We start from the raw sequence: 14,652 nt of genomic DNA on the forward strand, positions 1-14,652 counted from the left end.
CACTAGTGGACTTCAACTTAGATATTTAGGTGGTGAACTGGCCTAAATTTTTTGGTTGGTTCCCAAGTTTGGGGAGGTCTGTTGTCTAAGATTGTAAGTTTTTCTATGACACTTTTCATTTTCTTTAGAGGAGAATCTTCCAGTGTAGAGTTCTAATCTTAACATTCTGAGAGCAAGGTAAGTATATTCTTCTGTTATATACCTCCGGGGCTTATCATCTGCTGTAATCTGAAAGTCAGGAATGGGAAGATTTTTGCGGGGACAAGGTTCTGTTTGCAGCCTTTCTCCTGGTGCTCCTATTTTAGGCCCCACTCCTGTCTTCTGCTATTGGAAAAGGTAGTTGATTGACTGTGGGAAGGGGTGGGAGTCTCATTTCTCTGTTATTTAAACCTTCAGTCAATTCCTCCATTTCAGTCGCATACTTCACACCTCCTCTGCAGTCCCTTTGCTTCTAAATTCTAGCCAGCAGGTTGTTCACTTAGTTCCCTCTTTGCAGGCACTTTTATTATAGTTTCCTTGGTTTTGGCAAACCAGGCACCATTCCTTCTATTTTCCATCTTTAATACATTTTGAAAACTGTATTAAAGTTACTTAAGAACTGCTGCTGCTTTTTACAGTCTTTGGTGTTATAGGTTTATACCTTGTTTTTCCCCCCTTCACTTTCATTTTAGTGGAATTTTGGAAAAGGAAGATAAATGAGTATAATTAATTTGCCATGTTTGACCAGAATCACTGAGCCCTTAGGTTTTGAATTTCTATAAGGCATCTTTCAGAACAGTGTCGGAATGTGTTGACACTGTTGACAGTTAATTGATTGGAATTTGGTGGATGATAAAAAGTGTTGGCTTTCTAAAAATCTCTCCCTGTAACCAACACCTGAAAATTCAATGCATGATGTAAGCATATCTTAAAATTAAAAACTTAAAATTGATTAATCCAAACCTAAGGAAAAGAGAGCACTGACTCAGCTGTGTCAGGTAACTAAGGTATTCCTACAGTTTGTCTCCTAACACTGTGCCTCATGAGCACTTGTAAAAAACAGTAAGCACTTAATTTATGTCGTGAGTCATGCCAGGCACTGGCAGTACAAAGATGAGTAGATAGCCATGTAAACAAGAAATTACAGTACTGTGATTTAAGTGCTGTAATAGAGATGTATGTTGTGTTTGGTAGCACAGAGAAGGAAGTGCCCACCTCTACCTTGGAAGGTCAGAAAGCTTCACATAGCCAGTCACGAACAAATAAGAGTTGGGGGAGGGGAAGATGTATGAGTGGTTGTTAGGGTATTTTAGGCGGAGAGGTGGCATGGGTAAAGCTTCAGAGGTGAATTACGCTAATTGGAAAGTTAAGGTAGTTAAGGGAGATGTGACTAGAAGGATAGAGGCCAGATCATGACTATGTCATGTTAAGAGGATTGTACTCTTCCTCTAGATTAATGTAATGGTCTTCAAAAATTTTATTTATTTATTTATTTATTTATTTATTTATTTATTTATTTATTTATTTTTGTGAGACAGAATCCACTCTGTCACCCAGGCTGGAGTGCAGTGGTGCAATCTCGGCTCACTGCAAGCTCCGCCTCCCGGGTTCACGCCATTCTTCTGCCTGTAGCTGGGACTACAGGCGCCCGACACCACGCCCGGCTAATTTTTTGTATTTTTAGTAGAGACAGGGTTTCACCATGTCAGCCAGGATGGTCTTGATCTGCTGACCTCGTGATCCATCTGCCTCGGCCTCCCAAAGTGCTGGGTTTACAGGCATGAACCACCGTGCTCGGCTATCTTCAAATATTTTTGATGCAGTACCCATATCAAAGATTTTGAACATCTTCCTTCATATGTGTATATTTATAAAATTACATGTACTCTCTGTATTAATATATAAATATACATATTTAATGTGTTTATAATAAAACATATAAAAATAGAAATGATAGAGGAGAATAGTAACTTCTTCCTGCAAACAACTTTAGAAGTGTTAAGTAATGGTGAGCAATAGAACAATTTTAAGTTGGTAGTTATTACCATGCTTGCATTTTAGATCAACTACTCAGGCTGCAATATGGAGGAATTTTTGGACTTGGAGAAGGCAGGGGTGTGTGTGTGTGTGTGTGTGTGTGTGTGAGAGAGAGAGAGAGAGAGAAAGACAGAAATGCTTGGGTGTCTCAGCGACACTTTTTTTTTTTTGAGACTGAGTTTCACTCTTGTTGTCCAGGTTGGAGTGCAACGGCGCAATCTCGGCTCACTGCAGCCTCTGCCTCCTGGGTTCAAGCGATTCTTCTGCCTCAGCCTCCGGAGTAGCTGGGATTACAGGCACCTGCCACCATGCCTGGCTAATTTTTGTATTTTTCAGTAGGGACAGAGTTTCACCATGTTAGGCTGGTCTGGAACTCCTGACCTCAAGTGTTCCACCCACCTTGGCCTCCCAAAGTGTTGGGATTACAGGTGTGAGCCACCGCACCCAGCTGAGACACTCAATTGCAAGATAGGTTAATTGCAGCAATTTAGTCAAAAATAATGACTTGAATTAAAACTGAGTAGAACAGGGCTTGAATTCAAGAGATTTAAGTAGTAATGTCTATAGGAGTTGACAGTGATCTAGATAGATATTATGAGGTAAAAGAGATTGCCTTGGTCAGCCACTAGTTGATAAAGGGAACCAAGAGTAGAGAAACAAATTTGTAGCAAGGTGAGATGACAAATTGAAGGAACCTTGAGATATTTGTGGTCAACCACGTGGGAATGCTTTATAATTGGATATTGTTGGTCTAGTATTCAGGAAAAGAGAACTGGGCTGGGGATAGAGTTTTGGGAGTCAGAATATATAATTTTTGGTTGGAGCTGTGAATGTGGATGAGCTCATGCAGGGTGTTTATATAGCAGATCAGGCATCTCTGGGAATAGTCATTTAAGGGGCAGCTGAGAAAGCCATCAGGTGAGAATAGTGTCAAAAGAGCCAAGAAAGGGAGTGAGTTTCAAGAAATGAGTAGTAGCCAGGATCAAATGTAGCAGAAACATCACATGAGGCAAGAAATAATTAGATTGGGTAAGTTATGGTCCTTTAACAATCTTACCTTGAATTTGAGAAGTCTAGGGTGGAAATCAAATTACCATGAATTGAAGATGTTGAAGGATGAGGAGCAGACACTAGAAATGTGTCTGCTTCTCCTTTAAGACCAAGCATCTTTGAAATAGTAGCTTCAGCAAGCTCTAGGGTTCAGGAAATTCTTTTGGTTTTGCTTACAGAATGGGATTAAGCATTATTTTTAGGATCTGGCAAAGGAGTCCATGGCAAGGTGTATTTAAAATATTAGAGTAGAAAGGGATAATTATTGAGAAAGAGATGGGCGAGAATGCAATATGGAGCACAGGTGGAGGAGTTAACCTTCAGTAGGAGGAATATTGTCCTCCTAGACTGAAGGAAACGATATGACTAGTTTGTAGGTTAAAGCAGGAGACTGAGGGAATTCCTTAGCTGATGGCCTCTGTTTGTTCTGTTCATTCATTCATTTAACAAACATTGATTACCTGTTATGTGTCAGGCAGTGTTCTAAGTTTATGAGAGCTGTGAACAAAGAGCCTTGCCTTCATGGAGCTTCATTCCAGTGGATGATAAAAGGCAGGGCCATCTGCGAAGTGTGGGGATGTAAAGGTTGTCAGAGCCTTGGGAATAGAGGGAATAGTGGGAGACAGTGCTGAGTAACTTAAAGGTCCCAGCTGAGATGAGAAGCCACACATTCTGGTGTTCTTGAAGCCGTTTAAATCCAGTTATTATTGTACCTGAAGAGCACAGTAGAGTTAGAAGGGTTAGCAGAGTGTGTTTGAGTTTTCATTTTCAAGCCAGGTGCGGTGGCTCACGCCTGTAATCCCAGCACTTTGGGAGGCTGAGACAGGCGATCACCTGAGGTCAAGGGGTTCGAGACCAGCCTGGCCAACATGGTGAAACTCCATCTCTGCTAATAATACAAAATTAGCCTGGTGTGGTGGCGCATGCCTGTAATTCCAGCTACTTGGGAGACTGAGGCACCAGAATCGCTTCAACCTGGGAGACGGAGGTTGCAGTGAGCCAAGATCGTGCCACTGCACTCCAGCCTGGGCAACAGAGTGAGACTCTGTCTTTAAAAAAAAAAAAAAAAAAAATCATTTTCTTCATTTTGCTGAAAATAAAGCAAGAAGTGGGTATATCCCATTTTTGTAGTGTTCTGTTATTTTAATATATGTATCACTTTTTTCCGCCTTAGCGGCCCTTTTCCTTCTATAGAGAACATCTCTTATCTTGGAAGACCAACCTAATAATTATTAAGTTTTCCAAAATGTCACCAATTTTTTAAACATTCGATGTCTTTTCTGTGGAAAACATCCTGAAACCAAGTCGTATGGAAAGTCTTAGAAGTCTTTTGAGGGCTGGGACTGCATTTAATATTTATATTCTCATTTTCTACTACTGCTCAGTACACATACCACACACAAAGCACTTGCGCTCGTGTGAACCAAAGTGTATAGGGATTCTTTAATAAGGTGGGGTTTTTTTTCCTTCTTTCATACCTGGGAAAGTCACAGAAGTTAATTGATTGGTATAAGCCCTTAAACATTGTTCTGATTCTTACTGAGAATTCAGTATATTATTATTTTGGAAACAGTTTCAGAAGTTATCTTCCTTATTCTTGATAAATATTTTTAGTCTTTCTAGACAGGGTATACTTTTCAGTCAAAGTAGTTTCACCCAAAGTAACTGTACCCCTGTACTAATTCTATTACAGCCTCAATAGTGAATTTTTTTTTTATATGGGGACTTTCACGATAGAATGCGTTTAACTAAATTAAGCAATATTTGTTAAAGGGCAGAAGTGGTTAAAAGACAGACGCCTCAACATGAAATGAAGTTTATGCATTGTTATATAACTTCATCATCAAGCTCTAAATTGATTGGACTGGATCCTTTAGAGGACTTTTTAAACTTTGGGATAGGGGTTTAGGCCACAAAAGCTGTGACTATGGTAAAGTGTAGCATGATACAGCACAGGCAGAACTTAGCAATCAAGTGAGGTCTCTAGAGCCAGGTAGTGGCTACATTTAAATTAGTGATCCTCTTATTAGCTCCATAATCTTGGGCAAGGTACTTAAGTTTTATGTGTCTCAGTTTCCTCATCTGTAAAATGGGGATACAATTATGAAGATGAAGGGATTAAAATAAACAAGTTTGCTTAATAAACAAGTTTGTTAAAAGTGTTTGTTGCGCATAGTAGCTTCTCAATAACTCATAGCTATTGTTAACTATGGGTTTCTGGTTTTTTGCTACATTTTACTTTATTTCGTATATAAGGAAAATAACCAGTTGACTAAGCAGTTCCAGAACTGCTGTGATAGTGGTCATTAGTTAACAAGAAAATGAGATGGAAGGAAAACCTTTCATTTCTTCCCCAAACATATATTGCCAGTATCACAGTAACTCATGACAGCACATGCAACACAGGCTGATTTTCAACATAAAGAGCCCAAGCAAGAAGGGTGAGTATTCAGTTACATTTCTAGTACTCAACTGAATTTTAATTTTTAACTCCTTTTTTTTTTTTTTTCTAAAGACAAAGTCTCGCTCTGTCATCCAGGCTGGAGTGTAGTGGCACAGTCTCGGCTTACTGCACCCTCAACCTCCGGGACTTTAGTGATCCTCTGCCTCCTACTTCCCCTCTTGCCTCGCCACCAAGTAGCTGGGACTACAGGCACACCCCACTGTGCCCGGCTATTTTTTGTAGAGATGGTACATTTTGTCATGTTGCTCAGGCTGGTCTTAAACTCCTGAACTCAAGTGATCCACCCACCTCAGCTTCCCAGAGTGCTGGAATTACAGACGTGAGCCACTGGCACCTGACCTGTAATTCTTTAACTTCTAAATAAAGAACATGAAAAGCTTGCGCTTTTTTTTTTTTTTTTTTTTTTTTAAAGCTTTGGTACTACTGAAGGCCAAAAATAATTTTATGGAATATATCTGTTCCCTTCCAATCAAAATCCACTTAAAAGTTTTTGTTTTCCTTTTCTTCTCCTGTATTATATTTCCAAGTATCTATTTATCTATTTATTTACTTATCTAATTTAGAGACAGGGTCTTGCTCTGTCACTCAGCCTGCAGCCTGAACTTCTGGGCTCAAGGGATTCTTCTGCCTCAGCCTTCCAAGTAGCTGGTTTTACAGGCTTGTGCCAGCATGCCTGGCTAATTTTTTTTTAAATTGTTTTTGTGGGTTTTTTTGGTAGAGATGGGGTCTTGCTATATTGGCCAGGCTGGAATCGAACTCCTGGCCTCAAGCGATCCCTCCACCTTGGCTTTCCAAAGTACTGGGATTACAGACATGAGCCACTGTGCTCATCAAGTTTATTTAACGTTCTGACTTCATGGATTCTTTTGAAATATTATGCTGATTTTAGGGGCTGTGATAGAGCCATAAAAATATTAATTCTCAGTAAGCAATTTGAGTTTTAAATGTTATTTATGATGAGTAATCACTAATTCTACTGTTATAAATTTTATAAGATATGCTTAAGTAATATTGTTTTTATGAAAACTCCTTTGTATAGGTAAGTCTTCTTTTTTTTTTTTTTTTTTTTTGAGACGGAGTCTCGCTCTGTCGCCCAGGCTGGAGTGCAGTGGCGCAATCTCGGCTCACTGCAAGCTCCGCCTCCCGGGTTCACGCCATTCTCCTACCTCAGCCTCCCGAGTAGCTGGGACTACAGGCGCCCGCCACTGCGCCCGGCTAATTTTTTTTCTATTTTTTAGTAGAGACGGGGTTTCACCATGGTCTCGATCTCCTGACCTTGTGATCCGCCCGCCTCGGCCTCCCAAAGTGCTGGGATTACAGGCGTGAGCCACCGCGCCCGGCCGGTAAGTCTTCTTACTGGTTAGAGTACAGAAAAGTATTTAAATATCTGATTTGGTCTTATTTATTAAACCTGTTTACCACTTATGGGAAACTTCAAGGTCAGATATTGTCAGTTTCTTCAGACTGGGGTTTAATATATGAAAAGTTAATTAAGAAAATAAATAAAACAAGCTCATATTACCTAAAAATATGTTTCTAAATTCTTATGGTAGCATTAGTTTAGACTATAAGTGTCATGAGGACAGGGATTGCCTTGTCTATAAATTCATTTAACAAATGTCTACTGAGTAATTACTGTGTGCCTCGCAGTCTTCTAAATGTTGGAAGTATGACAGCAGTGGACATAATAGGAAATCCCTGCCCTCGTAAGATAGCATTTTCATGTAAGTTATATTTGCAGTGATTGACATCACCATGACCTTTAGCTGCCTCAGGCTGAGTACAGGCATGCAACCTAGACCTCTTACCTAGCCAGTTTCTGCTAGAGGTTACAAGTCAAGTTGTGCCAGGGGACTTCATATGTCTCCTCTGTGAGTCAGTCTTTATAGATCTTGGGAATCTCTGGAGGATTCTAAGCATCAGAGTGAAATTTCAGTTCACCTAAAAAATGTAGCATCTATGCAATAAATGTACTAATTTGACACCAGAGGGACTGTTTTTCTCTTTTAGTAATTCTTAATGTTGTAGTCTAAGTTGAACAGAAGAGAAAATTGTAATAGTATATTAACATTTTAAAGTAGATTTTTCATGTAGATGAAGGAAATAACCTTAGAGATAATAAATTCTGCCCTTTAAAACTTTTTTAATGTTTTATTTTTGTTTTCAAGTACAGAATGGCCTCTTGTAAATTGGTGCCTGTGTTATTTATTTTTATTTTTATTTATTTATTTTTGACATGGAGTCTTGCTCTGTTGCCCAGGCTGGAGTACAGTGGTGCAATCTCCACTCACTGCAACCTCCACCTCCCAGGTTCAAGCAATTCTCCTGCCTCAGCCTCCCAAGTAACTGGGATTACAGGTGCGATGCCTGTGTTATTTTTAAAAGAGGCAACTGAGGACTTTGCCCAAAGTTCCATTGCTAGCTGGTGGTAGAGCCTAGCCTTCTGTTGCTTGGCCGTGTATTCTTTCCTTTATAAAAAGAAATGTCTACCACTTAGTATAGTAATCCATTGCTACAGTGTCAAACTAAAAATTGGCTGTTTTATGAGTTTGTTTCTTTTTATCTTTTTAAAAAAATTTTTATTTTTTTTAATACTTTAAGTTCTAGGGTACATGTGCACAACGTGCAGATTTGTTACATATGTATACATGTGCCACGTTGGTGTGCTGCACCCATTAACTCGTCATTTACATTAGGTATATCTCCTAATGCTATCCCTCCCTTCCCTCCTCCCCACAATAGGATCCGGTGTGTGATGTTCCCCTTCCTGTGTCCAAGTGATCTCATTGTTCAGTTCCCACCTATGAGTGAGAACATGCGGTATTTGGTTTTCTGTTCTTGCGATAGTTTGCTGAGAATGATGGTTTCCAGCTGCATCCATGTCCCTACAAAGAACACAAACTCATCTTTTTTTTATGGCTGCATAGTATTCCATGGTGTATATGTGCCACATTTTCTTAATCCAGTCTGTCACTGATGGACATTTGTGTTGATTCCAAGTCTTTGCAAAAATATGCTTCACGAATTTGCGTGTCATCCTTGCACAGGGGCCATGCTAATCTTCTTTGTATCGTTCCAATTTTAGTATATGTGCTACTGAAGTGAGCACATGAGTTTGTTTCTTCAACGTATTTTGAAATCTCTGTCTCTCCTGCATCCTCATAGTGCTTTATATTACCTCCCCATGGCATTTATTACTTTCCACTCATATTGTAATCATCTTCTATTAACAAGATTTTTTTTTAAGATGAACTGTCTTTGAGAATGGAGTCTGTGTACGTTTCTTCTTTGTGTATTCCTCACAGCTCTTAACAGAATGCCTGGCATTCACTAGGTACTCACATTATTAAACATGTACTCATAGAGATTATATTTTGGGTTTGGTAACAATGTGAAACCACAGGAATCTGTTTAGTCTACAACATGTTAAGAGGCTGTTTGGCTTACCATCAGATCTAAGTTTGAATTCTGGCTCCATCCTCTTCTTGGCTGTGTGATCTTGAATAGGTCACTTAACATCATTTTCCTCATCTGTAAAATGAGAATATGTGCCCCACCTAGCTTTAAGATTTAGGTAAAATGTATACAAAGGGTCTAGCCTGATGTACTAATAGCTACTCAGTGAATGGTAACTATTATTGTTACATTTGAAATTTATTTTCCATTTATTATAAATGCATTTTAAAATAATATTAAATAGCTCTATTACCTATGTGAAGGATGTGCAGTAAGAAAAAGGTCCATGGTGAAAAACTGACAACATTTTGGTATGGTCAGCAGATTGCCCACTAGGCTTTTTAGCTTACCAGTTGCTTATTTACGATATGTGATTTGGGACTCTTAGGAACTGGTTTACCATACTAAAACTCCAAGAGACTGATGTATAAACTAGAATGGCAGTTTATTAATAAGTCATTAAAAATGTATTCTCACATAGGAAAACAAATGCCACAGTGAATCCAGATTGTAATCAGAAGCTTGCTTGAGGAATAAGGATAGTGGGTTGGGTATCTAGTACTACATTAATCTCCTGCATCAGTCGTGACCTGCCACTTGGCCACGTCAGGGCCCCTTCTCTTCTAGAGAGTGCTAAAGGCACTGCCTAATCACCTCTCATAAATCCCGTTCTGACTTACATAGTTGTCTGCTTTCAGATTGCATGTTCTTAAAGCAGACAGCAAAACACTGGAGGAGGTTTTATACTTACTCATTAGCCTATCTTTCCTGCTGGAGTTTTACAGCCTCACCTTAGTTGGATTTTGGGATCTTAAACAGACTTCTAAAAAAGTTTTAAATTTAAACTTTGTATTAAGTGTACAGAAAGTTTTAAGTATACAAAAACCTAAGGAGGATTATATAATTAACCCCTATGCATTCATCACCTGGCTTCAACAGTTATTAACATGTGGCTCATATTTTATCTGTACTGCCTCCACCTCTCTAGATTATTTTAAAGTAAATTCTAGGCATCATATAATTTTACCTGTAAATATATGACTGTGTATTACTAAGAAATAAGGACTCTTAAAAAAAACACATCTTCAGTACCATTATCATACCAGAAAAATCACTTAATAATTCCTTGATATCTAATAAGTGATCGCAGTTCCGCAGTTGCCTCATCAATGTCTTTCTTACTATTGGATTATTCAAATCAGCTTTCAAACATGGTCCACACATTATATTTGGTTGGTGTGTTTATGGATTTCTTTTAGTCTATAACAGCTTCCTTCCCCTCCTTTTCTTGCTGTTTATTTACCCAATTTGTCCTGTGGAATTTTTCACAATCTTTATTTGGCAGACTCATGGTATCCTTTAAAATGTTCCTGTGTTCTGTTTCTGGTAAACTTGTTGCTAGATCTGGGCATGCTGAGATTCAGGTTTTAATTTTTTTCCTCCCAAGCATATGTTATGGGTGGTGTGGTATGCTTCTTGTCTGTTATGTTACACAGGGAGGCACATAACAGTGTCTGTTTTGCCATTTCTCTTTTTGTATGTTCAGATTGATCATGGAGTTCAGTGTTATTAGCTTCATCCAGCCATTATGAAATTCTTTCCTCCCCTCCCATCCCTTTCCCTCCCTTCCCTTCTCTGTATGCAGCCAGAATGATCTTTTAAATATAAAATGGATTACATACTACCTACCTTGCTTACAACTCAATAGTGTTCCACTGCTTGTAAACTGACACCTAAACTTCCTACCATAGTCTATAGGAATCTGCATAACCTGGGGTTTATCTGGCTTTCTAAACCTGGTTTTATGCCATTCTGTCCTTTGAGAGGCAATGTGGCATTATTGTTAATAGCTTGGGCTCTTGTACTAGACTGGGGTTGGGGTGTGATCTTGGGTAAGTCACTAAACTGCTCGGTCCCTCTATTGTTTCATATCAAAAATTGATGTTCTAATAGTATCTACCAATAGGATTGTGATGATTAAATAACGCATATCAGTATCAACATTGTGATGATTAAATAATGAATATCAATCACCTACAACAATGCCTGTATAACATAACAAATACCAAATGTTAGCTGTTGTGGTTGCTGCTGGTGTTGATGCTGTTGTTTTTTATGTCTGTGTTCAGCCACACTGGTACTTTTCAATTTCTGGACCTGCTAAGCTCTTGCCAGCCTCAAGATCTTTGCACATCGTTCTCATTGTCTCTTGCAACATGACAAACCATCCCAACATTTAGTAGCTTAAAACAACAATCATTTAGCTTACAAATTTGCAAGTTTGGCAGAACTTGTGAGAGGTAGCTCATCTCTGTTCCATATGGCATTGGCTGGGGGTGGCTTAACTGAGGGCTATGGGGTTTACTTTTCAACAGATTACTCATATGGTTGGCAAGATAGTCTTCACTCTTGGCCAGGAAGTCAACTAGGGTGGAGGTCTTGATTCCTCTTGATTCTTTTCTGCAAGCTGCTTGTCCTTACAGCATGGTAGCTGAGTTTTCAGAGTGAGTATCGTAAGAGAAGGAGGCAGAAGCTGAATGGCCTAATACAATGTAGACTCAAGAAGTACACAGTGTTACTTTTGCCTCATTATTTTGGTTCAGGCAGTCACAAAGGCCCACTCAGGCTTAAGGGGAGAGAGCACATAGACTCTACCTCTTGATAGGGAAATAACAAGGTTTTCTAAAAGAGGGACAGGAGATACTGTTGCAGCTATCTTTGGGGAATGTACTTTGCCATACACATGCTGTTGCCTGAACCTGAAACACTATTATCTGTCAGATTCCCACTCTTTAGCAAACTAACCAACTTCAATTAGGTCCCTCTTTTTTCCATTGCCTTTGTTTGCTCTCTTTCTCATCATAGCTCTTCATTTTCCTTGGTAACACCACAGTTTGTAATTTTTTAAAGTCCATGGGTGTTAAGACCTGTTATGTACTAAGTACCTAGCATTGGACCTGTTGAAATGTTAAAATGTGTTGTTACTTACAAATCTAAACATCATGAATCACATTTGCACTAAGGAAAGCGTGTTCCAAACTTTTTGGAAAAAAATGGAACAAATACACAGAAACACCAGGAGTCAGTTCTTTAACTCGTTAAATTTCATGCCTTACTCCTTAGCTTAGGGTGAGGATGCGATGAAGAAAAACATATAAAAATGTTGGGGTGGGAGGAGAACTCAGTTGGAATAGCTGAATTTCTACTTACCCTCCCCATACTTTAAAAACCCAAACCTACATATCTGTTTTCTATTCCTCTATCACCCTGTTCATGGCAAGAAGCTTCTAGCTGGTCCTTAAAATATTTTTGTTGAGAAGAAAGCATGATAACTAAGAAATATTTAGTACTCTCAGGGAATAGCCAAATATATTTATTTTACTCAGGGAAAGCAAAACACACCTTCACTCAGTAATAGTGTTTTTTGTTTGTTTGTTTGTTTGTTTTTTACTTTTGGCACACTTCTAACAAGATTGGTTATCAGGTTTCTCAGCCCCCAGGAGACTGGGCAGGGAAAACAGAATAGACTTTCGGAAGTGAGGTATAGATAATAGCAAGGAGAACAGCTGTTGATGGCCTCAGACAGGAAATAGTTTTTCATAACCTTGAGCAATGATGACATTGTAGCCTGGGAATCATAGTAATGTGGGGTAGAAGGTCCCATACATTTTAAAAGAATTTCATTCACTTAACAGATATGGTATGCAGTCTTGCTGGTTGTTGGAGACAAAAGGTGAACAAAATGCACATGCCCCTGCCTTCGTGGAGATTTCATTCTGGGGATGGGGCAGACCTTATGATTAATGTTTGCGAGGTATATCTTTTTCCATTCTCTTTTAACTTATAGGTGTCTTTATATTTAAAATGGTTTTTAAGGTGATCTTCAAAATGGTTTTCTTATAAGCGTCATATAGTTGGTTGTTGCTTTATATACAATCTGACAATTTCCGCCTTTTATTTTTTATTTTTTAAATTTAATTTTATTTTCTAAGAGACGGGTCTTGCAGTGTTGCCTAGGCTGGACTTCAAATTCCTGAGCTCACCTCAACCTCCCAGGTAGCTGGGACTATAGGCAAATGCCATGGTACCTAGCTAATCTCTGCCTTTTAATTGTGGGTGTTTAGATCATGTACATTTAATATGATTATTGATATGATTGGGTTTAAGTCTACCATCTTATATATGTTCTGTTTGTTCCGTCTGTTCTTTATTCCTCTCCTTCTTTTCTCTTGCGTTACTTTAGATTGAGTATTTTTTATGATTTATTTCATCTCTTTTGTTAGCTTACTAACTATACCTCTTCTTTTTAAATGATTCTTTAGGGTTTATAGTATACATCTTTAACTTATCACAGTCTACCTTTAAGTGATTCATTTTACTACTTCATATATAATAAGAACCTTACAATAATATAGTTTTATCCCCCTGCCTTTGTTATTGTTATATATTTAATTCTAATGTTATAAATCCCACTTTTTTTTTTTTTTTTGAGACAGAGTCTTGCTCTGTTGCCCAGGCTGGAGTGCAGTGGCATGATCTTGGCTCATTGCAACCTCTGCGTCCCAGGTTCAAGCGACTCTCCTGCCTCGGCCTCCTGAGTAACTGGGATTACATGCACCCACCACCACACCCGGCTAATTTTGTATTTTTAGTAGAGACGGGGTTTTACCATGTTGGCCAGTCTGGTCCTGAACTCCTGACCTCAGGTGATCCACCCACCTCGGCCTCCCAGAGTGCTGGGATTACAGGCGTCAGCCACCGTGCCCAGCCGCTTTTTTTTTTTTTTTTTTTTTTTTTTTACCACTTTTGGTGCTCTTCATTCCTTTGAGTAGATCCAGATATCTATATGGAATCATTTTCTTCTTCCTAAAACTTTTCTTTAATATTTTCTGATAGTCAGGTCCACTAATAATGAATTATTTCAGCTTTTGTATGTCTGAGAAAATCTTTGTTCCACTCTCCTGTTTTTACGAGCTTTTTTTTTTTTTTAAGGTAAAATTCACATAACATAAATCATTAACCATTTAAAAGTGCAATTCAGTGGCATTTAGTGCATTCACAGTGTTATGTAACCATCACCTCTATGTAGTTCTAAGACATTTTCATTACCCTAAATTGACTTGGGTAAATTCTGAAAGATGAAAGATGTTTTCTGCTGGGTAGAAAATTGTTAGGTTGACAAGTTTTTTTTCTTTCTATACTTTATACATATTCTGTCTTCTGGTTTGCATTGTTTCCAATGAGAAGTCAACTGCCATTCTTATCTTCATTTGTATGTAATGTGCTCCATACCCCAAGACTGCTTAAGGTTTCATCATTGGCTTTTAAGTGTTTAATTATGATGTCCCTTTGCCCTTGGCATAGTTTTCTTAATTTTTTTTGTGCTTGTGGTTTGTTGAGCTTCTCTGGTCCATGGCTTTATAGTAGTATCAGATTTGGACATTTTTTCAAGCAAAATTCTTAAAATAATTTATTTTGGAAACAGGTCTTGACCTGTTGCCCAGGCTGGAGTGCAGTGGCATGATCACGGCTCACTGCAGCCTCAACCTCCTGGGCTCAAGCATTTCTTCCACCTCAGCCTCTTGAGTAGCCAGGACCACAGGTGTGAGCCACCATTCCCAGCTACTGTTTGTTTTTGTAATATTTTTTAGAGACAGGGTCTTGCC

General features: G+C 38.7%; 1 protein-coding gene and 1 non-coding gene across 3 annotated transcripts in view; one reads left to right on the top strand and one right to left on the bottom strand.

The window, feature by feature from the left end:
- HOMER1 (homer scaffold protein 1) overlaps positions 1-14,652 on the top strand; it is a 139,082-nt gene that overhangs the window by 17,695 nt on the left and 106,735 nt on the right. The window lies entirely within an intron of this gene.
- Positions 8,538-8,639, bottom strand: LOC119618369 (U6 spliceosomal RNA). The gene has a single exon (XR_005234684.2). It is a non-coding gene; the product is annotated as a U6 spliceosomal RNA (small nuclear RNA).

This window comes from Chlorocebus sabaeus, chromosome 4 (assembly GCF_047675955.1).
Source record: "Chlorocebus sabaeus isolate Y175 chromosome 4, mChlSab1.0.hap1, whole genome shotgun sequence".
In the NCBI taxonomy this organism is placed as follows: Eukaryota; Metazoa; Chordata; class Mammalia; order Primates; family Cercopithecidae; genus Chlorocebus; species Chlorocebus sabaeus.